This window comes from Patagioenas fasciata, chromosome 2 (genome assembly GCF_037038585.1).
Source record: "Patagioenas fasciata isolate bPatFas1 chromosome 2, bPatFas1.hap1, whole genome shotgun sequence".
NCBI classification, from domain to species: Eukaryota; Metazoa; Chordata; class Aves; order Columbiformes; family Columbidae; genus Patagioenas; species Patagioenas fasciata.
The window spans coordinates 10,859,990-10,885,665 of NC_092521.1; the positions used below are offsets into that span (position 1 = coordinate 10,859,990).

The following is a 25,676-nucleotide window of genomic DNA, read 5'->3' on the forward strand; positions in this document are numbered from 1 at the left end:
ATTTTCAGTGACGTCAACAAGACTCAGAAATGAGATTTTCCAGAGACTGATTTGAGCATGTTGCTGATTCAGAGCCTGCCTGCAGTTGTTTCATTTGCAGAAGCTGGAACCGGGGTTGCACTGAGTGATGCTGTTAAATACCCGCTGCCTTTCCAGGGCAGATGCTCTCACTGCGACTCAGTCCATAGCAAGCGAGAGCCGCAGATTTCAGGTGCTGCAGTTAACCTGCCACAGCCTGCCGCGGAAAAGACTTCCACAACTTAATAGGAAATTCCAACCTTGCTACTGCTTATTTGTGGGCTTTTTAATAATTTTAATTTTAACAGGAAATTACATATAAAATGCTATAGAATAGACAGGAGGTCTGCTGAATTTCAGAGGGTATTTCTGATGTCTTTTACAGTCCCTCACCCTTGAAGATCCTCATCAGTGTTAAATTCTGCAGGACTTTTCCACAGAGGAAATCTGTCATTTATTTTCTTTATGGTCCTGACTGAGCAAATATAGACAAAATAAAGTTTATCGTGGCACAAGGGAGACTTGAATTTGAAGTTGCTTTTCAATCACTTGACATTACAAATACCTGGGGCTGTGACATATATCTCATGGCCACAGCTGAGTACGTTGCTTGAAAAATCTTGTTATATGAGCAAATGAGAAGTGGAAAATATATTATTCAAAGATTTTACATTTTCAGAGATTGTTTTTTGTTTGTTTTCATTTTTTTCCTTTATCTGCCTTGACTTTGAAGCGGGTGGTTGACAAAAAGTGTGGTTTTCCTAGTCAGGAGCGAACTATCCTCGGAAATATCACATCTGGTCCAAACTGAATCTTGATCCACGCATGTGTTTCCTCCAAGCCCTGGACTATTTCAGACTCAGGACTGTGATTCAGGTGCATCTTCCTAATGAAGATTAATTACCTGTGGGTTTCCTTGAAGTTTCACAGACCTAAAAGGCTGCAGAGAGACAAGTAGAGACAGATTTTTAAATTAGGGAAGACCCACAGGTTCACGTACATCTTTAAAGGCCCGGTTCCTCTATGGAAGAACAGGATAATTGCGTATTTGTTTATGCCTTCGTCTAATTGGGAAACTAATTATCCAGGTGCATATTTATGGAAACAACAGAGAAAGAGGGTTGGAAAGAGGTGGAAGAGTGGATTATCAATTCCATCATAGGCAATCTATGGTTCTGCATCCCAAATGTCCATGTTGTCTACTTCCCAGAGCCGGGTTCCATCCACTCCTGCCATTCAGGTACATTTTCATGCAGACACAGGTGTTACTTACATTGTTATTTCATACAAGTCAAAACACCTTTGCGCTAGCTGGATGTGTCCAGCTTTGAAATTTGAGCCCTACTATCAAAGCTGACAGGTAATGATAACTAAAGCAAAAATCAGATTCAAGAGGAGATTTTATGCCTTGAGTTATCACGGTAGTGCAGGGGCCCATTGGCGGTTTTGGAGTGGCTGCTGCAAAATGCATGTTTTGATTCAGTGCCCTGGGAGTCTCAAGTCTGCAGCTAATATTTCTTTTCCAATTATTGCTGTGAGTGGATAAAATACATTTTAATATCTTTGTGCTAAGAGTCCTATCGAGAGAGAGAGGTATTTCCACTGCACTGCCAGACCATTACATTTATTTGCACAATTCACTTAACTCTGGTCCATGATATCGCCAGAAGCCCTTGATGGAATTATGGTTCCATAATTATAGCTTTAAAAATTACAGGCCTTAATAGCTTTAGGGATGGATTCTCACTTGCAATAAATCATCAGGGCTTCATTGATTTTATTGAAGTATATGGAGGTATGTCAACCTACACCAGCTGAAAACTGGGGTGAGATTTTCACCCTTTGAAGTCATGGGAGCTCTGCCATCAACTTAAAGGCAGCCAGAAATTAACCCTTGGTCCTCATTTTTCATAGTCACTTTGCTACTGTGAGCTGCATTGATATAATAAATTGTTGAAGATAATGATATCACAAACCAAGATGATGTTGTTAATTAAAATCTATAATTGCCTCTCATGCTCTAAAAGGTTGGGCACTAAAAGGGTTTAATTCCCTATCGCTCTGCACCTGAGTCTCCCTTTGTATAGACCGAATGCAGTAACACACTCTCAACTCCTGCAACACCCTAATTCCTTTTTATGGATGTTCTTAAATACACAGACATAAAGTTTCAGAGTATGTCACTGTGCACTCTCAGCTAATTTATTGTTCATACACGAGCCTCAGTGAAAGGGACAGATAAATAACTGGAAGACGTCCAGCATTTTAAATGGTCAGCAAATGGATGGATGAGTTTGCTCAGACTCCTTTGGCAACCGGCACAGCCTTCTGCCAAGAAGCCAGACAGGGGAAGAGGAGGTTAAAATACTGAGCACGGGGAAAATATTGCGCTGGGTGAAATAAAAATAATATTCATATGTTAGTAGTGAAAATCGCTCACTGCTGGGGGTCAGATTTGAAATAGTATTGATCACTGAGGACGGATGCAACTATCCTCCATTTAAAGAATAAGTAGAATACACTATCAAGTCTTTCTCATTAAAAGAACATATATAACACTTATATAGCGTCAGTGTATTTTAATGACCATAGTACTTTCGTGAGCTTAAATTTAGCTATCAGCATTTTTAGTTATGGAAACAGAGCTACTGAAACTTTCAGTCCAAAATAGCCATTGATTTTTTTGGCAACCAAAATGTGCGTGTCTGTGCCGTGCCCAAAGTCAGTTTTGGCAGGCACATCAGAGATCAGCAGTTTCTAAGTCCAAGCAGCAAACTCTTGATCGCAGCTTATTCCTTCTGAATGTAATTACTTTAAAAATCAAAACAGGTCCTCCAGAGGAGGATTAACAGGGGTCTGGTAAGGATAGCAAAGCGCAAGCCCAAATTTACCAACAGATGAGGTGGCTGTGGTGTAGGCAAAGGAAGGTATAGAATGTTTATCCCTTTAAACCACAGTGACTGATGAAGCGGAAGCTTCAGAGAGTGCTCTCCTGAGACCGCTCCTGTGATATGCTTCTCTGGTTTTCTTTTCCTACATGTTTATGGTTAAAACTGTATTATTTGTCCCTCAGCTAAGATAAACATAACTTGCCCACATTTGAATCCGTTATGACAAATTTACTGGTTTTACTCAGAAAAAGGCTACCATCTGTTGCTTCTTTATAGCTCCACCACAGAAAGATAAGGGGAGGCTGGTGAAAACCTTGAGGCTAGTGAAAACCTTGAGGCTGGTGAAAATGTTGAGCTTCTCACAATAAGGGAATTAACGGCCATGAGACAGGCAAGTGATGAGGGAGGTCCTGCGCCAGGACAGGTTGTGCTCTCCTCAGGGAGCCTGGGACAGCTGGAGCATCGTTTCAACTCTGAAACATCAAAGGTGGCATTTGGGAAGAAGGTCATTCCTTCAAATTGTGTCAGGACCATGAGAAACAAAAAGCAGAGATAGAAAGTTAGGAAAACGGCTGCAGCCAAACCATATCCAAGGACTGGATAAATGAGAAGTTAAAAGCACTTGGCCAGACACTTACAAATAGACATCTCAGCTTAGAGGGTGACGTGCCGATGCCACAAGCTTCCCTGCAAAGGTCGAGCGGCTTCATCGCAGCGGGTATCTGGAGACCTTTCGGATCCACTGCAGCACGAAATGTGATGGCAGGGAGAAGCCCACTCCAGCAAGCACTCCTGAACCCACGTTTTCATGTGAAGTAAGCCCTAAAAATAACATGACAGCGATAACAAAAGTGAATTGATAAAAGTCAGTCCAGGGGCTTTGTTTCTGCGCGTTTGCTTGAAGAATGTTGTAAGCACAGTTTCATCTCAGTCTTTCAGTACTGACACATGCGTCTGCTCATTCTACTGATGGGAGTGAAGTTTTCGCAAAGGGAACATGGTTACTCCAAACTACCTGCAAGGCAGTGATAACTATAGCCCCAGGGACTGCATTTTTCTGGGTACAGAGCGTTAACCAGGAGAACGTTAATTACACATTATCACTGCTGCTCACCCAAAAGGAATTCAGCCTGGCAAAAGAGGATCATAAAAAGGAAGGTACTTGGAATGAATCAATGTGTGTGTGACATATATAAATGCCATTTGCATCCTGCCTATGAAGGCTCCACAAGCCTCATGGCTTGCAGCTGGCTGCCAAGGTCTTTGCAGCACTATCAAGCACACCCTCAGATGGTGCAGTGACTCTGATCTCCACTTACTGAGTGCTGACAGGGAGATTAGAACGAAAACCAAAATACCCTCTGGTAACATTTCTAGATATAAAACCTCCTTTTCTGGTGAACCTATAGGCTTAAGTTCTCTTTTCTCTTAATAATTCTGATTTAAGACAAACTTCAACATTTCAGTGACTGTGGGTCAAGATATCTGGGTCTCCGGGGTTAGCAATGTGCAGGGAGGACACAGCTCCCTGAGTCTCTGCTCAATTTAATCCCCAGATCCTCCTGACCTGCTCGAATCCACACTGTCCCCAGGGCCCACAAGCCATCACAGCACAGCACAAGCACTGAGCTTGCACCCATCCATCCCTCAGGGAAGGACACCAAGAGGTCCAGTCTGCCACATCTAGGTCTGCTGGAGATGCCACAGTATTGGGATACAGCCAAGACAGTCCCAAAGGGCCAAACTGGCTCCTTTCAGTTATGGAGAATAACATTTGGTTTCCACTCAGACCAGTTGTTTAATGGAGTCCTGATAATCCATCTCCAGGCACTTTGAAAGCACACCTATCAACTACCAGATGGCCAAATCACTGTTTAGAAGAGCAAAGTGACCCGTACTTTCAAATCTATACAATAGAGGCAGTGAGTTACATTCAACAGCTGGTTATGTTACTGAAACTCTGTGTTGTTAATGTATGCACGCACACGGTGCTCAGTCTGGTGTGAGCGTTGTGACTTTGGGCTAAAGCCACCATCGTTCTATAAATTGTGCACAATCATCCATAATCTTTGAAAAATACAAAGTACCATTTGCTGCTGCCTGTTCTGCACAGACCTTTCATTACAGAAACATCTGTTAGAAGTGCTTTAGCTAAGGGTTCGTCAGAGTTTCCATTATAAACCCCCATTTTCGAGGGGTTACTGCAACTGAGCCATAAAATGTTGCTCCAGGCTCAAACTTGGCATAAAAGGTCTCCAGTGAGAGAATTTTTTTTCTAAAATCAAAATGTTAAAATATGTGCAGTTAAACAAAAACTGCCTCTCCTGAATCTATGTGTTTGACATATTTACACATACACACATTGTGCATGGGCCTTTAAAAGCAAACTCTTGATTAATTTATTTATTAAGCTATTTATTAAAATCAAGTCACTAACTTCACAGCCTTATTGATTCATTTTAAATCATATAATCATAGAATCTTTTAGGTTGGATAAGACCCTTGAGATCATCAAGTCCAACCATTAACCCAACACTGCCAAATCCACCATTAAACCATGTTCCGAAGCACCACATCTACATGTCTTTTGAACACCTCCAGGGATGGTGACTCCACCACTTCCCTGGGCAGCCTGTTCAAATACCAGACAACCATTTCAGTGAATAAATTTGTCCTGATATCCAATCTAAACCTCCCCTGGAACAACTTGAGGCCATTTCCTCTCACCCTATCACTTGCTGCTTGGGAGAACAGACCAACTGCCTCCATGCTCCAACCTCCTTTCAGGTAGTTGTAGACAGCGATAAGGTCTCCCCTCAGCCTCCTTGTCTCCAGGCTGAACAGCCCCAGGTCCCTCAGCTGCTCCTCATCAGACTTGTGCTCCAGGCCCCTCACCAGCTTTGTTGCCCTTCTCTGAACTCTCTCCAGCACCTCAATGTCTTTCCTGTAGTGAGAGGCCCAAAAATGAACACAGGATTCAAGGTGGGGTCTCACCAGTGCCAAGTACATGGGAATGTTCACTGCACTGGCCCTGCTGGCCACACTATTCCTGATACAAGCCAGGATGCTGTTGGCCTTTTTGGCCACCTGGGCACACTGCTGGCTCATGTTCACCTGCTGTCAACACCCCCAGATCTGCCAGGCACTTTCCAGCCACTCTTCCCCAAACCTGTAGCGCTGCCTGGGGTTGTTGCGACCCAAGTGCAGGACCCGGCACTTGGTCTTGTTAAACCTCATACAATTAGCCTCAGTCCAATGATCCAGCCAGTCCAGATCCCTCTGAATGGCCATCCCACCCTCCAGCAGATTAACCCTCCCACCCGATTTGGTGTCATCTGTAAACTTACTGAGGGTGCACTCAATCCCCTCATCCAGATCATTGATAAAGAGATTAAAGAGAACTGGCGCCAATAGTGAGCCCTGGGGAACACCATCATGACTGGCCACCAACTGGATTTGGCTCCGTTCACCCCAACTCTTTGGGCTCAACCATCCAGCCAGTTTTTATTGTAAGTGGTCAAGTGATTTCATATAGAAAAGCAGCAACTACATAGAAAATAAATTATCCATCCATAGAAAAAGTGGGGACATTTTTTCATCCCCAGCTTTCATTAACTTTCATCTTGCAGACACTGGATTTACCCCTGGGCCAGCAATAGGATGCAATAACCAAAATGACCTGAGGGCAAATCAAGACAATATTTCTTGTAAGAGGCAGTCTGCTCCAGCAGGATGGAGGAGATTAGCAAAAAGATGTTAAGTAGGAGGAAATATGCTTGTTTAGAGAAGATAAGCAGAGGGCAGGGATTCACTGTACTGTACTGATCAAGGCAGTTAAGGTGATCTGTGAGCAGTGGTAGACACAAAAATCCTCCATGCAGACTGGTGACAATGAAGAAGAGGCAGAAACCTTTGGAGAGTTCAACTTAGGAGAGTCTGGTTTGTAGGTAAGTGAAGATGAAGCAAAGCTAAAATCCAGAATAATTTTGAACTGAGGAAGGGCTCATTTTTCAAGTTTAAGGGTATGAGCAGTGCTGATGTTCAGCAAGGCAGTTCTCTTTTACAGCACGAGCAAAACTCTTGTTACACCATAATCGTACTGCCCCCGGCAGCTGCAGCAACAGACCTCAGTGCTGATCCTGCAGGAATTTAAGCCCACAAGTAATCCCATTTAAATTAATGGGATTATGTCTCAGAAGTGTAGAGTTAAGCATATGTGTATGCATTTGCTGGAGCAGGCCCCGGGCAACAAGCGCTTGCAGGGCGTCCTGCCCGTGGCTGTGCTATTTGTGCCACCGTCCCAGCGGCTCCCGGCTGTCGGGCAGGATGGCTCCAGATCTGTAAGGTCTCTAAGGAAAAACCCCAAACTGTGGGAAATCACACAGTGATTAACTGAGTGGCACCCTTTCCTCTGAGTCAGTCCCGAACGAAAGTCCCAGAACGGCTTTAAGATGGGAAACTACAGCTGGATGTGCCGTCCATTGGAGGAGATGGAAAATAAACATCCTGCCCGTGACCACCATGTAAGGTCTCAGTAGCCCTTTAGGAGAGTTTGGTTTTTCACTCTGGTGTTTCTGGCCAAGATCCAACTGCTGTAATTTCAGCTTTCTGGTTCACCCTCCCAGCATGGGTTCCTGCTCTCTCGTGGTCTTGGTTGCATTTCTGAAAAGCAATACACAGCTGCTGCAGCTCTGATGGAAGATGCCTCTGTAAGCACAACATGACCCTTGGAGAGTGAGCATGATGCAAAGAAATGGTGTTGCCTCCTTCACTTGCACTGAGAAGTACTTTGGTTTTTATTGAAATCAGATTTTGCTCACCATGCTTGACTCCATCAAAGTGGCTCCCCAGTATTCATTGATGTTGGAATAACTAGAGATTTCACTCCACGCAAATGATTCCCTTGAATCCCCTCAAAAGCTTCAGCTCCAACATTGAGCTCAGGGCAAGCTGCAAACATGGTATAGCATCTTACGTGAGTAATGCACCTATTGTGTTCTCCTGCCTATGGATGTAAGAGAGGAAAATTTCTCCACTGCATCTTGTTATCAGCATGCAGCATGCTTCAGAGGCTTCTGATTCTTGGGTTTTGGCCAACCTCCTCCAGTGCTCTGGAGTCAACACTGCCATCACCTGATGCCTTGTGGCACACCCCCTCTCGAGCATCAGGAGCTCCCAGAAAGGAAAAGCTCAGATAAGGAATCAGTCACTTAAGTCATAGGTTATCTGAAGTGAAGGCAACCCATGGTTTCCTTCTTTTTTCCTGTTTTCTGTAACCTTCTTCTAAAGCAGTTGTCACCACATTTCTTAGATCAAGAATATTCAGATGACCCCTCCTCATATTATTCATTACTATTGTTGTTATTATTAAATCATTAAAGTCCTCTCAGTTAGAGATAATGTCCCAAATATAAAAGTTTTGACTGGATTGCTCCCAGCAATTCAGTTTTCTGATTTTGCTTTATGGCAACCATGCTTTGACTGGTTCAATAAGTCTTCTTGAAAACATAAACAAATATTAAAAAACTGACAACGAAAGTTGACATTAAGTAGCTGGAGAGCTGGGATAGACATCAGCTAATAGGAATTTCCTGCTGCTACTACATTTACTTCTACCTTTAATCACTGTCACATTATTTTCTTATCCCAGATTGTCCTACATGGCATGATAGGAGCAGATGTCTGACAGGTCCTAAAGAAGCCTTTTAGAATAGACCAGACTTCAAAGATTTGCTTTTGCCATAGGAAGACAACAAAGTTCACAGAAGTTATATACATTCCCGTGTATTAAAATACTTTTCCCAGGCGGTCATAGCTAATGTCAACTCTATGTATCATTCCATTTTGAAATTTCCAACATGCCATTTCTACAGGTTCAAGAAAATAAGACCTTTTCTTTGCACATTCTTTACATGAAAGTGCTGAAAATAACGTATTTTAAATGAATGGAGATAGATGAGAATCCATTACTTTAACAAGAAACAATTTGGTATTTCCATAAGCAATTAGACTATGTTAATAGTCTACAATCTATCATGTCAAGAAATGACAGAAGCAACTTCTTAACTGTATAAAAGTGTCAGGGGTTTTGTTAATGTTTCTTTTTTAGAGAAAAGATAACTCACTTTTCCATCTGGATCCAACTCAGCTGTTGTGAAATAGCGGCATCAGCATCCAGAACAGCAGAAATAGCAGAGAGTCAGAGTTCAGGTCCCAGTACCACCCTGTTGTTTCTGCAAGAACAACCAAATGACCCTGGAAAAACACAGCAGAATGCGTCAGGGAGAGGTGTTATACTTGGCTGTAAAGCTCTCTCTTAAGTAATCACTGGGGGTGTTGACTTGCCTGTCTTTTATTTTGCTTATTAAATATGATCTGTGATCCTGTTAGCACTTTGCATGTCACACTGAAGCTTCACACTAGAAAAGGACCGGGATGGAGATTCCATAGCTCTGGTCCACAGCACAGTGGTGAGCTCACTGTGCCTGCAGCATGCTGGCTTTCGTCCTGGACTTCAGTTGAGAGGGAACAGAGCCAAGGGAAGGAGAAGAGATGAGATAAACAGCAAAAGTAGAAACCATGGTCAACTTTTACAGGAAGGTCAATACCCATATTCCTCTAAAGACCTCTTAAAAAGAGGTACAAATGCTTTTTCAATATGGTTTTCCATGTAATGTAAATTGCCACAGGGATGTTGCACAATGACTCGGAGGATAAGTGCCCATGAGGCAATTTCTTTATTGAGATGTGGAGCTCATCACAGAAAAGCTGAAAAACACCTGTAGGCGTGGGAATAAGTTTCTGCTCTTACTGGAATAAAATATACCCTGGTCATTGCACAGGCTTTTCAAGATCCCACAGCATACAACATCTATTTCTGTCTGTTCTCTGAAGGATCCTTTCTCTTTTTTCACAGACAAGATAATTTACCTGGCTTCTAGGAAAAGAAAAAACACTAAACCACCCAGTTAAGGTAGCCCATGATGAAGAGAAGCTGAGTGACATTAGCAAAGCGAGGAAATGAAACATATGAAATGCAAAATTATGCTAATCCTGAGATGCAGCATTAGATTTGGCTTTCGATGCACCATATATGTTGTATTCCCCATGAATAATAAGAGGCACAGCACTGAATGATTCAGAAGTCTGACTTGAAGATCACAGAAGCTGAGGGAAAGTTTCCTCTTGACTTCAGTGGCCTTTGGATGACAATCTTTTGCAGGAAGCACTATCGATTACTGAAACAGCCTCTACCATATTGAGACCCTGAGAACATTAGTTCGCTAAACTGCATCTACTTGTGCCACATCTACTTTAGCTGTCTGTCTCAGGCTGATCTATTTTAAATAGTTATTTCTTTCCGGAAGTTTAAAAGCTTGAGTCATTGGAGGTGATGAAGTTGCAGGGAAAGTTCCTTTTCCACCTCCTCTCCCCACCCTCATGTTTCAGCACTGTGGAGGACTTGTTCATGAAATTTCACTCCTTCCCTCCATTAGAACCTGAAATTCGACAGCGAAATGGCTTTTCAGACAGAGATGCGCCCTTCAGATCATTAAAAGCCAGAACACACACAGACAAATCTAGGTTTCAATGACCAAAAATCGCCTGGGACACCCTTGGTACATTGGATATGCCACCCCAAACATGACTGGGACTGACCCTGACTACAAATGGGCCAGTGCACAAACATCTGAGAGCAAAACTCACCCGTGCTGAGAGGAGGGGGAGGATCCCTAACATTCCGTGATTCTGTGTGAAAAATCAGGGACAATTCAAGGAGAAACACATATCCACTTATCCAAAAGGGATGGGAAGAAACTCAGTGGCTAAAGATGAAGAAGACGTAGGTTTGCAACGGCTCTGCCCACACAGCTCTAAGTGGCCCATCTACACTCCCTTACAGTATGGCTATGGTATAGTCTACAGTACACAGTGAATTTTCATTTTAGAGTCTTTCCTTCCTCCTGTGTCTTTTTTCTACCCAAGAAGGGAGAGAGGCAGAAGGAAAAGCTGAAAACCAAAGGGAGTGTGGGTGTGAGGGGGTTTATGTGTGCTTTGGTTTCAAAACTTTGGCCTGAAAAAAGATATTTGCGTTAACAGACTACAAAAGATGTATGATTTGCTGTACTGAAAAAGTTAGAAACTCCTGCAACGTCAACACAGTTCGTTGAAAGTTAAAAGGTGGCGTGTTATTTTTAGGTGCTAAGTAATTCACAGCATTTTGTGTTTAAAATATTCATCTGTATCATTATGAATCATCTTTGTTCAGATAGTTTACTAAAATATTCTTATTACGTAATACAATCATCCTACAAACCTGGGATCTCTATTTTATTACAAAGTTAGGTGTACGTGAGAAAGTCTTAAGATATATTTGTGTTCTTAAGGCTTATAGCAAAATGAAACAATATTGCAGGTATAGTCACTATTAACAAGTTGTAAAATGTTGACTTCTCTCACTACATTTTCAAACACTCTGTCTTTTCTCTTATTATTTTTCTTCTGCAGTTTATGTGCTGTATGTCTACAGTCAGGAACATGTGTTTCCAATTATCTGAGCTTTCCAAACCGGCTTTGAATTCAATAGCTACTTTTTTTTTTTTTTTTTAAGGTAGAGCTCCTCCTCCCACAGAAGTTAATATTCCTCTCCTTTTTCACACAGCAAACAGCAGTGGCTCTTGATTTCAGGCCCATTTTAGAAATCATTTAATTTGGAGCTCCCCCAGACAATAATGTAATTTTTTTCTAAATTTCTTGTACATTTTATGAGACAAACTCAAGCTTTCATGTGGAATGTATATAAAGTGTTGAAGCAAGAGTGGGAAAACTGATGTCATCCAGTCTGCCTTGTATGACATTTTTCCGAGCTTCTTATACAGTGAAGAATCCACTTTGACCACTAGAGCCATAGTGGTAGAAATGTTATATAGCATCCCATCCTTACAACTCATGCTTAGGCCTTACGAATCTGATCCCTGAAGCATCTGTGCAACCTGTGGCCCATAGCATATCCCAGTGATGCACTGTGAGATCATAAATTGTGATTATTATTTGTACATGGAGAATTGAGGCAGACACATATTTGTGTCTCTGTGTTGGTTTATGGCTCAAGCTTGCATTAGAATTTTCTGTGTGCAGTTCTGGGCCCCACAATTTCAGAAGGATGTTAAGGTACTTGAATGTGTCCAGAGGAGGGCAACGAAGCTGTTGGTAGAGTTGGAAGACATGTCCCATGAAGAATACTCAGAGACTTCAGTTTTGTCCAGTTTGGAGAAGAGGAGGCTGAGGGCTGACCTCATTGCTCCCTACAGTTTCCTGAGGAGGGCATGTGGAGATGGAGGTGCTGAGTTCTTCTCCCTGGTATCCAGTGACAGGACACGTGGGAATGGTTCAAAGCTGTGCCAGGGGACGTTTAGACTGGATATTAGGAAGCATTTCTTCACTGGGAGGGTGGTCAAACACTGGAACAGGCTTCCTACAGAGGTGGTTGATGCCTCACATCTGTCATTCTTTAAGAGGCACTTGGGAAAAGCCTTTAATAACATTATTTGCTTATTTTGGTTAGCTCTGAATTGGTCAGGAAGTTGGACTAGATGATTGTCGTAGGTCTCTTCCAAGTGAAATACGCTTTAACTTTTGGTCAGCCCTGAAGACAGCTGAACACTGAACAAGATTAAGATTGTATGTCCCTTCCAACAGAAACATACGCTTCTATTGATCATCTGCATCAATGAGACATTGGCCTCCGCTCAGGCATCAGTGTGCGGAAGACAATGGGCTCACCAGTCAGGGAAATGCAGGCCTAGAGCTGAAAATCAAGATGCAGTCCTTACAGACAGTGCAAACATCACCAACATAAAGCACCTTGAGGCACAGTTCATCAAGATAAGAGATGTAGCCAGAGAAACACAGGCTGTGTCTTGCCTGAGCAGAAGGTGTGTGGCAGTGTTTGAGGGGAGAGGGGTTGGTGCATGTTCTTGAGTCCCACTTCAAGCTGGGATGAAGCCAAAACACAACTAGACAGCAGTTTGGAAGCGCCCTGGAATCTGTCAGTATAAACTGAGTCTGGGTGAGTTGGCCGAGGCCGGCATAAGAGCTTGAACACAGCATTACCCATTAATCTGCTTAATGAATCTTCATTAACAACTCAATCTATTTCCCAGGACTGGAAAGCAATCAGAAGGGGCAAGCTACACCAAACTTCATGGGCACCACTGAGGCAGAGTGTGCTCTGGGCCTCAGCCAGCAGAAAGGCTGGTCAGAAGGTGTGAGGGTGTTAGGAGTAAGTTGTAAACCCCTGGCCTTTAGTCACTGAGTAACTAAATATTGAATAGCAGATCACTCATCTGACCTCCACATGACCAAAAGTCACAAACCCTCATTTGTACGAGAAGCACCACATGAACACCACTGCATGGTTGCCCTGAGCACCAGGATATGTGGGTATTTCCTTCAGAAGCACAAAGCTAGTGAGGCAGTGAGTGCTGCAATTAAAAGGTAGGACATGCTGTGTAGCTCTAAAACAGATGTGTGGTCAGCATTATACTGCCATGTTTGAAACCTCTGATGATAACATGGTAGAGCAGAAGTGAGATATCTTGACTGAGTTTCAGGCAGTGAGCACACAAGGGTGGGTGAGCAGCAAGTGAGAGTGCAGTGAAGGTGGCCACCTCCTCCCACAGAAGAGCTAAAGTAGCCTCCCCCAAAAAGAAGCCTATAACCAGAGTGTAACCAGCTAGAACAGCAATGTGATGGGGACAAATGTGGAAACCAGACATCTGCAGAGCCCACTCCTCCTTCAGGGAAGTGCTGCAGTCCTTCTGTGACAATAATGAGTCTCTTCTTGAATCACCATGTTCTTCTCCCCAAGAGCCATCAGACCTCTCTGATGATGGTCCCATGTGCATTGCTAGTGGAGGACAGGAGCTGCAGCCTTTCCGAGCATGAGATACGGAACTTTCTGACTCACTTGATCTAATGGAGGCAACCCCACCACCTACTCCCCAGTGTCCTGGCTTCTCCCTGGAAAAGTCTCACCTTTCTGCAGCAGCCCCAGCCTTCTGCTGGTCCATCTCATTCTTGTCTACATACTCCAGGGCTATAACTGACCAGGCTTGTATTTTATCCTTCTGTTTTGTTTCTCAGTCCTGCTTCCTCATCAGCATTTATGGGTTTGGATTTTGACTACATACACATATGCATACACACAAAAATCTAAAGGCTCAACAGGTTACAGTCACGGGGAAAAATCTGGCTTTGAGTTTATCTTCCTCATGTGAACATGTTGTCATGATGATCATCACGTATTTCTAAAAGCTGCAAGTGGAATTACAAATATCTTTTTTTTTTCCTGTGGCCTTTCATTTTGCAGACTCCAATAAAGCTCCCTAAGCTAACAGCTCTTGTATACAGTCTATGCTGTATACAAAGGTACATTGCTTACAGCATATGAAGCTTGCAGCATTTATAGCAGTGTTGACTCTCACATGTCTATGACAAGTTTCATGGCACCCATCCATACTTTTAAATGCTCAGCTCCTTGTGATAAGGGATTGACAAGAATTTTAGCACTAATTTTCATGTAGACATCCTAAAAAATGCTTAATATTACTGCTTATATGAATTCCAAAGATTCAGGTCATGAGAGGCTTATATTTCTTTTTTTGAAAAATCCCATAATTGCTAAACCAATCTGGTGATCACCTGGGGGGTCATCATAATGTTTATTAATGTCTCAAATTCATGTGTTGTGTTTGTCATTTAAGTTTTCTGCAACTAACCAATGACAACAGGCAGGCATCTCTTTCACCATTTTTAGAAAGGAAGCTGAGGAAGACTGTGGTGGCAAAGTGTGAACAAGCCTGGTGTGATGTTCATAGCTTGTCTAAGGTGTTGTCCTAACCCAGCCCTTCCAGCACAGCTGATAGCCTGGAAACCTATAGAGAATGATGCAGAGAAATTCAGAAATTCAAATTTCAGCCTCTTCTCCACAGAGCAGCATTTCATTATTACTGGTGTCTGTGGTGCATAATTCAACTCACAGTGGCCTCTGAATCTTATCTGGAGTTTCCACATGTCCCTGGCAAACGATGAAGCCAGTAGCTACACTCACACCATGGGGACACATTTAGGTGACAGCTGTTTTCCTTAGTACCTTTTACTGATTATATTTCTATACAGCATATTTTGAGAAAAGCTGGTTTAAAAAAAGTATTTGAACATGTCTTTGGTTTCCTATTCTCACGTGTCACCTCAGAAAAAAAATTAGGGAGAAAAAGAGGACGATGAAAAACTTCCCCTTTCTGCCGTTGCAACAAGGAAGAATGAATGAAAAGGAGAGGCAAAAAATGAAATGTTTTGTTGCTTTTTTACCTCTATAAAGACAAAACAAAACAAACAACCTGTAAAAACGCAAAAACGGTTGTAAATGAAATGTGCACAGCCTCCTGCGCATTGGTAGAGCTGTAGTTACCACCAAGGGTCAAGTGCTTCTTGTCACGGCAGTTTCTAATGCCTGGACCTTTTCCGAACGTCAAGAGGTGCTATTTGCTTAATAAATGTACAAACATGTCATTAAATCTGTTAGAACACAGCTTCTGCTGTATTTCACTGAATGAACAGTGGGGAAAGTGGCAACGTTTCTTCTGTAATGTAAGAGCACATGGTTTGCTGCTGGATGAAGGGGACTTGGTGCTTTTCCTAATGCAACATTGCCAGCAGGGATGCTGATCTCAAAAGTAAACCTCCTTGACTGCTCCTTCAGGAACGAGAGGACTTGTAATAAAATTGGCAGGGATCTCCAAGAAAACACGTTAAAATCGAAAGCCAGCATACAGAGAGATATGTTTTGTAGCGCAGCAAGAAGTCTCTAAACCAGCTAATTACTGAAGTTTTGGGAGAAAAATAGTGTTTATAGCTTATGGTAAGTTGTGTCACTGTTTATGAAATCCTTTTGGTTAGTGTTTTCTACTCATTTTCTCTAATGTTTGCTAAGTTTTAGCATATGTTGTTGTAAATCCAGATAGAGTCACAGTGTGAATGGGGAACTTTGTCTAAGTGCGTCGCAGTATTCCTCTGGCATCCAGTTTCTGGGAGCTACTGAGAGGTCTGGGATTGCTGAGCGCACGGGGCCGGCCACACTCTAAAGGGAAAGCAAATTAGTTTCATGTGAATATATTAACTCAGTCTTTTTAAAGGGTGTAAAGCCTCAGGGTGACTGAGGGGTGAAGAGTGACAAAACTGAGACCTGCGATTTCTTTCTCCAAATGTTTTAATTAATGTGTTGAAGTCTTCTCCAAATCCAATAAGTAGGGTGGTGAAAATTAAAGAACTGATCTTCATCTCAAATCTATACTTTAAAAAAAAAAAAAATCCTAACTATTTTTAAAGATAAGGCTTGTCATTGAAACATGAAAAATAACAGAGCTTGGGGCCCCATAGGTTAATGATAACTCTTTCTCAAGCATTTTGTTCACAATCTCAATTATAATTCCATGTGCTTTATCTTTCACATACGTAGCTAAATCCTTTTCATCTTTAATGAACTGTTTTGTCTTAATTCAGAAACTATAGAGTTCTGCATGGAAGAAGCGAGAATTTCATTATCAGCTCTAGGACTACAGAGTTACATCCTGGGGATATAGAGCGAGGGAGCAGAAAGCTCAGCTGCTGTGGGTACATCAAGGGTGAATGTGGTGGAGGTTTTTTGTCCAATTTAAAAGCATCTTCACATCTGTGTTGAGTAAGGCCACCGGCTTTTTTTCTCAGGTGATGGTGGATTTTTTGCAGCTGCTGTGCCCTTTCAGGAATCTCTATCTGCTTTTCAGCTTTGGTAACTCTGCTGGCCCGAGTTTGAAGTTCTTTCCCTACCCTGTTTCTGATGAAACGTGTCTGTATGGTTTATTTTTGTGAGCTTCGTTATTCTACTTACCATGCTGTCCCTCTTCTCCCTTTTACCAAGACTGACAATAACACCTTTCTGTAGAGCTTTTCAACATCTCATCAAATGAAACTTTTAACAATAACCACCACCTTTTTTTCAACTTTTAACTAGATAAACAGAAAAATATAATACTTTTTGTAGTTCTGTATGGAAGTTGTTGGAGCTGTTTCATAAGCTGATAGTTTTCCATTGAACATAACAATATTCTAGACAAAATAGCTGTTTACAGGCTCTTGAAACTAGCTGGAGGACACTGGTCTTTTTCATTATTGCTTTATCCCCTCTCACCTTGACCTAACAGTGCCCTGGCAGGGAATGTTTGCCTACCTCTCACTGATTTACAGCAGATGTTAGTGGTAATAAATTATATCCCACTTCCCCCAGCTCCTTTTTTTTCCTTTTTCCTTTCCTAGAGCTGCTTGGATATTTTCAAATGAAAAGTCTCTCAATCTTAAAAGCCATTTTTTCCAAAATGCATATTTTGGGTGTTTATGAACATTTTCTCTTTTTCCCATTCAAACTGAAAAGCAAAGTCTGTGTTTTAGTATTTCGTTTTTGCTTTCCTTTTGCTACGGGAAACAGTGGCACTAAGGGGAAAACATAGGAAAAAGGAAGGTGAAAAAGAACCAGGACAACAGAAGATATTCTATGCAAAAAAAGTGAATAACTGGCACTGGCAAAACACATGGAACAAGAAAAAAGAAGTCCAACCATGACATGTTTTAATTTTTCCCTGTTTTTCCGCCATTTCCCTCTTGACACCATCAAGCAACCATTTGGTACCTGTTTCATGCAGCACGTGCTAGGCAAGGAGAATGAGTTGGACTTGATGATCCTTGTGGGTCCCTTCCAGCTGAGGACACTCTGTGATTCTATAATGGCTTGATGCCTCTAAAGCCTTTGTTCTCCCAGCTCTTTGCACCGATGCTGCCGCCAGCGCTCCAGCCACACTCCTAGGCACCGACCTCTACCACCAGCCTCATGCATCCCAAAAATTAGCAGGAAAATTACTGGGAATATAAAGACCCAACTTGAAAGAGGTTTCCTGACTCAGAACTGGGCTGGAGACCAGAGGAGATTTTTGGGATGCCCCAAAAGCCCTGTTTTCCACCCCAGCTCTGTTGCCAGGCTCCCCATGGTGTCGCTTGGCCAACACAACCTGATTTCCAAGCCTGGCCACTTCCAGGGAATGCTGTAACTGATGCTGGTTTGCCAGAGCTTCTGTCTTCAAAATAACAAGCAGAAATGCACCGTAAGTCATAGAAGGTGCTGAAAGAAGCCTTTTCCTATAGTCATCCTATTTTGTTCCTAGTGTGTAGCTTAATATAATGATACAGGTTAATATTGCATGTGGGACTTACATTAAGGCTATTTCAGATGAGCTAATTGCCAATGCCTTAAGTAAGGGCACCAGGCGGTGGATATTACCTCTGTGTCTAATTACTTCCACTAGCAAATGGCAAAAGTGAAATTCAAGGTACTAATTTTCATCATTTTTTTATCACTATGAAGTCTTAGGAGAAGCAGAAAATCCGAATTGGCTTTTTCTTTCTAACATGCTTTAGGCAGGACTGTTGCAAAAAGTCAATTTGAAGCGAGAGGAAGCATTTTTGGAAGCGGGCCCTCGCCTTAGGGGTCAGTAACCTCTGAAAAGCAGGGAAGTCTGCAATTGTCCTACAGAAAACACAGTGAAGTCCCCATCCTGCAAACACACAGGGGCTTAATTGTGTGTGTGCTTGTAGTCCTATGGATTTAAACTGGAAAACTGTCATGTAAGCTTCACTTTATTAATTACATCTGAGGGAGCAAGTGGTAAGCTTTACACAACACTATTGCTTCTTGCTTTCGTAGCTAGCTAAGAGTTTTACATTATTAGTTTCACCAAGGTAGATCATATAAAAAAATCAATTAAGAAGCTTCAAAGAAAAAAAAACCTTGATGTTTTTAATGATGGGTAGTGAACCACAAGACACAAAGAGCAAAGTTTATATTCTGGAAACAAGCAACCAAAGCAGCTTCATCTTAATTTTACTAGAGGCTGCACAGTTTGATCCTCAGTTCCTTGACAAATGGCATAAAGGGAGTTTCCAGACTCCCCTGTTCCTTTAAGAAGTCTCTCCCTCTAATTTCTAAGGTGCCCCTCTCCCCACCCCACTGCACCAGCCCTGGAATAAATCATCACTGGTACCCTGCAAGTATCCCACAGGCAGCCATATAAATCCTGTGTTATAGCAAAAGACAGGGGGAAAAAAACAGGTAAAACTAATTCAGCACTACCAGGTAGCCAGGGTTGGTTGCCTTGCTGTTGCAGGGCTCAGGGTGCAATATTTCTTTCTCAGAGGTGGAAAATCATCCACTTCTTAATGAGAGTATCACTATGGGGAAATAAAGGGAGGAAAATAACCTCGCCAGAGCAGCGAGGGCAGGTTCAACACGGGGCTGCTGCTCAGAAGCCGGAGCCCCCTGGGCAGTTTGTGTTTCCAGGCGCTGGAGATCTGATTTCAGCCTCAGCCATGGGCAGGCGAAGGGTTAACGGGAGACGCAGCACGTTAACTGTATCTGTGGAGATTATGGCATGTTTATCCAGTGTTCAGATTTCCTGTCTGAGTGTTTGGATTTCCTGAAATCCCTGCTATCAGCCCAAGTGCTGTCCACCGAGCAGACCTTTTTCTCTCTCTCTTCCCCCCCCTTCTTTTCTTTTTTTTACTTTGCTCACATGGTAGCTTTTCCTTCCTGCTCTCTTTCCAGTTGTAGTGCCTGTGTCTCCTCACCGGTCAGGACATTTATGGATGCAGACCAACACTCTTAAACTCCAGAACTCTGGGGTTCGCTGTACATTGGATTTCCTTTTTTGCTATCATTATTTTATTTCGCTTTTATCTTTTTGCGTCCAGAAAACCTGAAGAAACATGCTCTTTTTCCAGCTGCCCATGGGAGAATATGTTTTAGTCTGAGATGGAATAATGGCCTTAGGTTTGAGGACCAAATCTGGAATGGGAATTCAGACCGCCCGCGTCCTGGTGAGTTACAGCGCGTTGGGGCCGAGCGTGGCTGGTGACGAGCAGCTCTGAGACAGGGACAAAGGCTGAGCACGTCCATTCAATGTGGCTGCTGAGCAAACTGCAAAAAGCAGATGGGTGAAGCTGAAGTCAGGACTTTTTCCAAAAAAAACAACTGAAGCTCATTTTTTAATTCCTAAAAATACACGCTGCTCTCCAGCCTAGATAGCACCTAGGTAAACTTCAGGGCAGCAAAATGTGTAAGGCCAGATTCTGCAAGTCCTTTAAGTTTTACCCACGTAAGCAACCTCAGTGACTTTAAAAAGAACTCATGTAAGAAAAGACTTGCAGAATGGGGCCCCCATTGAGTAAAGTGCAATGTCTCAATCTCAGCAGAAAAATCATCTTAAAAGAACAATGAGAATTTTCTGAGTGTCTTTGCATGTTGCCTTGGCCTTTTATGTTTTATTGCTGGTGTAGATTTAAGTTTTAAGAAGAATCCATGTGCCAACTATTTCTCCTATTGTCTCTTAAATAAGTTTGCAGTAGGAGTGAAAACGTATTTCATGCAGCAACGTTCCGGGAGGCCAGAAAGGGGCTTTCTGTTGTTGGAGGGAAAATGCTGAGTGCTGTGCTGCTCTGAATGAACTGGAAAGCTGCATTCAGACATGAGGCTTAGCTAAGGTTTTAAGCTTCATTTTTGGATGTGAGATTCCACGACGGTATTAATAGCCTTAGGTGGTTTTAGTTAAACTACGGTCACAAATGCAACGAGTTGACCAGTCTCAAAATCAATGACTCAGCGTTTGAAAAGAAAAACTCTGCTTTTCGGAACTCTTTGAAGCAGAGTTCATTGCTGGCACCCATGGAAGTGTTGTTGGAGTAAGACATGGAAGATAAAGTATCATCACTCTTGCAACTTTTGTTCTGTCCCATAGCTGGAGGCTGCGGTTGCGCTCAACATTCCTGAGCTGCTCCTTGGACCTGCTCCAGGGATTCAATTCTCTAATTTTAGGAGGGAAAAAAAAGCCTGATTCAGAAATTGCTTAGATGTTAGGAAACATCTATAGGGGAAAAAAGCTTTCTATAGTAATTTTACTTTAGCCCTGATTTTCATTAGGCTACTGAAAATGCCCTGAATCCTAGTATATAATACTGCACGTCAATCAAGAGACTTTAACATTTAAATTCCTGGGGTTTAGCAGGAGAGAATACTTTCTTTTCTGATACCAATAAAGGAAAAGAGCTATTTTCCACATTTTTTTGCAGCGCTTCCAAATCTGAAGTTTTAAACTAATTGCCTGGTGGGCTGGCTTTTCGCACAACCCTTTGAATGGGATCCTGCTGCTCTTCTTCAAGGTTTTCTTTGGTATCAGTGGATGGTTTTTGTGAGACCAGGCAGACCAAACTCATGTCTTTTCTGCCTGCAAGCCTTCAAGAATTCTCTTTTAATTATTAACATGGGGCAAAGGTGAAACGGATGGCATTTTAAGCATTGAAATATCAGTTCTTGGTGTGTACGTACATTTACATTCTCATTGCAGGGGATTGACCCCCAAAAAATGAAAAGGAGGACACGAAACCCTTCACCTGAGTTAGACCAGACTGTGGTGTCCCGCCTTGTGGTTAACATGAGATTCAGTGCTCTGTGGTCATGGATGAGATTAAACTGGCTATAGCAGAAATGTGCTGTTCTCAAAGCTGGCAGAAGAGTCAAAATGTCACTGATGATCAGTGAACTGCAGAAAACACAGAGTACAGATGAGGGCTCAGGAGAAATTTGAAGGCTTGTCTAGGTCTATCCAATTCTCCTTGCTTTGGAAATTTTGGTGGTTGTCCAATGAGCAGGATGCTTGGGACTGTGTCAGTTGGGTTTTTTCCCCCCTTTTTTGCAGATCTGTCAGAACTTTCTGGTTTCAGGCAGGTTGGAAATGCTGTGGGAATAGTAGTTCTGGTGGTATTGTGGTATTTCCTCTTCTGCTCACACCCAGACCAGGAAGTGCAGAAGCACAACCTTCAGCTCATTGTGTACGTGTTTCTTTTTATAAACCTGAATTCTCTTCCCTCCCTTTTTTTTTTTTTTTTTGTCCTGAAAGACCTCACATAGGTTTAAGGTTTTGTTTGATTTTGATTGTAGGTCGTTTTTATACTGCTTCATATAACTATACCAAATACTATGTAGTTCCTTAATAAATGATTATCACATTAGTTTTGCATTATCTAAGTGTAATATTTTCAACTCAGCTACCTGTGACCAATAATGTTAATGTGCCCATATCCCACAGTAGATGTTTCTGCAGGCACTTACTCCTGTACTTTCAGCAGTGCAAGGACTAATTGGCCACTAAGACCGATCTACTCAGTTGTCCATGGAGAATCACAGAATCGCAGAATGCTAGGGATTGAAAGGGACCTCAAAAGCTCATCCAGTCCAAATCCCCCTGCCGGAGCAGGAACACCCAGATGAGGTTACACAGGAAGGTGTCCAGGCGGGTTTGAGTGTCTGCAGAGTAGGAGACTCCACAACCCCCTGAGCAGCCTGGTCCAGTGTCTGTCACCCTCACTGAGAAGAAGTTTCTTCTCAAATTTAAGTGGAACCTCATGTGCTCCAGTTTGAACCCATTACCCCTTGTCCTACTGTTGGTTGTCACCAAGAAGAGCCTGGCTCCATCCTCGTGACACTCACCTTTATATATTTGTAAACATTAATGAGGTCACCCCTCAGTCTCCTCTTCTCCAAGCTCAAGAGCCCCAGCTCCCTCAGCCTTTCCTCACACGGGAGATGCTCCACTCCCTTCATCATCTTTGTTGCCCTGTGCTGGACTCTCTCCAGCAGTTCCCTGTCCTTCTGGAACTGAGGGGCCCAGAACTGGACACAATATTCCAGATGTGGTCTCACCAGGGCAGAGTAGAGGGGAAGGAGAACCTCTTTTTGGTAACCAACCGTACCATTAAATTCTCTAAGAGTAGACACTCCAGGCTTTAATGTTCTTTCCCTCCCTACTTTTCCCTTTCTGCATCAGTGAGGAGGTTCGACTCATGCGCCCTCACTCCATGTGTCCAACTCATTCACCATCACGGCTGCCAGTCCTCCTGCCTTTCTTGCTGTTGTTGGCAAGTACGGATAAACAGTTTTGACAGGCATAGAGTCCTGCAGAGCTAACTTCATCTGCAGTGATGTTTCTCTGCTCAGATGACAAGTGGACCAGAGGAACTAAACCACTTTCACATCCAAAGCTTTTAACCCCTCCTTCACATGTTGTTTTCCACAAAAAAGCAAAGAATGCAATTTTGTTTCATACCTGAGCAAAGCGGATCACATTTGGATTGCAGCTGTTGCCTCAAGACTTTTCCAGCCACGTTGTAGAGTCTCTAATCTGCCATTTTATAAATGAAAATAAGATGCATCTTATAGTTAGCCCATGGCAAAATAATGATCTCTATTTCCACTTGGGTCCACTCTCATGAGTGCTACTTGAACAGCTATGTCAATTGTGTTTGGAAACCGTCCCCATATAGGACTGGGTTTGTAAGACAATTGGTTCCTCAGCGGCTTCATAGTCCTCAAAAATATTATGAAGAAATTCAAGCAAAGGGAAGTTAATTTACTTCACTAAAATCTCTGCAACTTAAGAAGGTTTAAGCAGAGACAATGGAATTACTGAGAAGTTTTGAGCTCTGTGCTTGTTTTGGGGTATTTGTTTTTTCATTGCTGTTGGCTCTAGGTCTCTGTCTGGGCTTTGGGGATCTGCAGGGCTTCAGAGAGAGGGCACGAGGTGGGGGAGGCAATGGCAGAGTGCTTCGTTATTTCTGACACTGATTAGCAGCAGGGTGCAGCCTGGAACACACATCACTCTCCTCCCATGTGGTACCCACGAGCCAAGCTCCATCCATGCTGAACAGGCCGCGATGTGAAGCTGCTCGCTCGGTCCCCCCTGAACCCCAAAGCCAGGTCGGGCCCCACCAAGAGGCAGCAATGTTTTTTGTGTACCCTCCTATATCTCAGCTGGAGTTAACAAAATCCATCTGCCTCTGTGAGTCAGCAGAAAAGTATTCGGCTTTTATAAGAGTTAAGGGACATGGGATAGGGCAATGTCAAAGCGCAGAAGTCTTCCCCAGCTTGGCGTTTGCATGGTGCGTATAGAGAGGAGATCACGTTTTCACTTCCCATTCACCAGAAGAGCTGATTTACACCGGCGGAGGACTTGGCCCATGGTGTACATGGCCATGGCTGTTGAACAAGGCTCCTTTCATCAGCGGTGAACGTGAACAAATGTGCAAACGACACCAACCAGTGAGCACTGCGATGCGGTGGCTGCCAGCAGTTTGGAAAAGTCGAAAGAAAACTCTATTTTCTCTCATCAAAAGCAAAATGAGGAAGCCTCCCCCCTCCCCTTCCGCCCCCACTGCTACCACCCTGACTCGAGCAAGTTGATCCGTAGGTATTTGTGTGGGGGTTTGTTCTCAGCGGTTAACCACATAACAATTTGAAGCATGTGGCTAACTCAAAAGAAACTGCCTTTAAACATTTGCAGACTGTAATTGCGTTAGGGCAAGCAGAGCCCTGGCCGGGGGCTGCTGGCTGCCCCGGGGACTGCAGCGGAAGCCCTGAACATCCCACAGCAAGGTCCTGCAAAGAGGGACAAAAATCTTGTTTTATCTCTAGGACATCAGCTTCTTGCTGATGCTTTACAGCCAGATGTTCCCCACCTCCTGTTTTGTGTCTTTATGTTGTGTGTTAGGGCGAAACACCCGGCAGGAAACAAAACAGAGTGAAAAGGGTTGGTGATGAGGGGGAGGGTGTTTCGGCGTGCAGCTTTCATAAATAAAGCCGGGGGAAAAATAACAAACAAATTGGAGAAGCTTTACTGCAAAGCCGAGCGCGCCTGAGGCTGTCGGGAGATCCCCAGGGGAAGTGGTGAAGGGCTCATGGTGTGGGGCTGGAGAACCAGGCTCGGGGGGGATGGCAAGAGGCAATCCCACTCAGGGCGGTAAAATGCCCCAATTGAGGCTCAAACCTGAATTTGTTAGGCAGGGAGGAAAGGCTGGAGGGAGGATACATGTGAACAAGACATAAGCAGTTGTGTTTCTGGAGTAAAGATCTCAATGACCAAGTGGTACCACAGCGCTTGTTATCACAAAGATGTGGGGCTATACTGACAGGCAGATTTAAAGAATTTGGGGCTTAAAGAAACCAATAAAACTGAAGATTGCAACATTTCCCAATGGGAGGACATGCCCATGAGACATTCTGCAAGTGGTTTGTGTATCTCAAAGGCTTTTAATTTCCATCCATTTCCAGTGCATCCTCAGTTCGTGCTCGGAATCATAAAACCATTTCAGTTGGAAGAGACCCTCAGGATCATTGAGTCCAACCATAACCTAACTCTATCACTAAACCATGTCCCTAAGAACCATGTCTAAATGCCTTTTAAACACCTCCAGGGATGGTGACTCTACCACTTCCCTGGGCAGCCTGTTCAAATACTTGACAGCCAATTTCAGTGAATAAATTTGTCCTGATATCCAATTTAAACCTCCCCTGGCACAACTTGAGGCCATTTCCTCTCATCCTATCACTTTTTACCTGGACACACTGCTGGCTCATGTTCAGCTGCTGTCAATCAACATCCCCAGATCCCTCTCTGCCAGGCACTTTCCAGCCACTCTTCCCCGAGCTTGTAGCGCTGCCTGAGGTTGTTGTGACCCAAATGGAGGGCCTGGAACTCGGCCTTGTTGAACCTCATACAACTGGCTTCAGCCCAATGATCCAGCCAGTTCAGATCCCTCTGTATGGCCGTCCTACCCTCCAGCAGAGCAACACTC

The 25,676-nt window shown here is 43.2% G+C and overlaps 1 protein-coding gene and 1 long non-coding RNA gene across 4 annotated transcripts in view; one reads left to right on the plus strand and one right to left on the minus strand.

Annotated features, from left to right (window-relative positions):
• Positions 1–303: 303 nt before the first annotated feature.
• On the minus strand, positions 304–9,153 carry LOC139827331 (uncharacterized). Its single transcript, XR_011737845.1, has 3 exons — positions 9,035–9,153; positions 3,548–3,731; positions 304–958 (listed from the first exon to the last, which is right to left on the minus strand). It is a non-coding gene; the product is annotated as an uncharacterized lncRNA (long non-coding RNA).
• Positions 9,154–19,476: 10,323 nt separating this feature from the next.
• The window catches only part of ASAP1 (ArfGAP with SH3 domain, ankyrin repeat and PH domain 1), a 154,395-nt gene continuing 148,195 nt past the window's right edge, over positions 19,477–25,676 (plus strand). The window contains exon 1 of one of the 3 annotated variants that reach the window (XM_065830414.2): positions 19,477–19,871. The gene's annotated coding sequence lies outside the window, so the exon portion shown is untranslated. The remainder of the gene's footprint in view (positions 19,872–25,676) is intronic. The other 2 variants (XM_065830417.2, XM_065830415.2) reach the window with 2 other exon arrangements.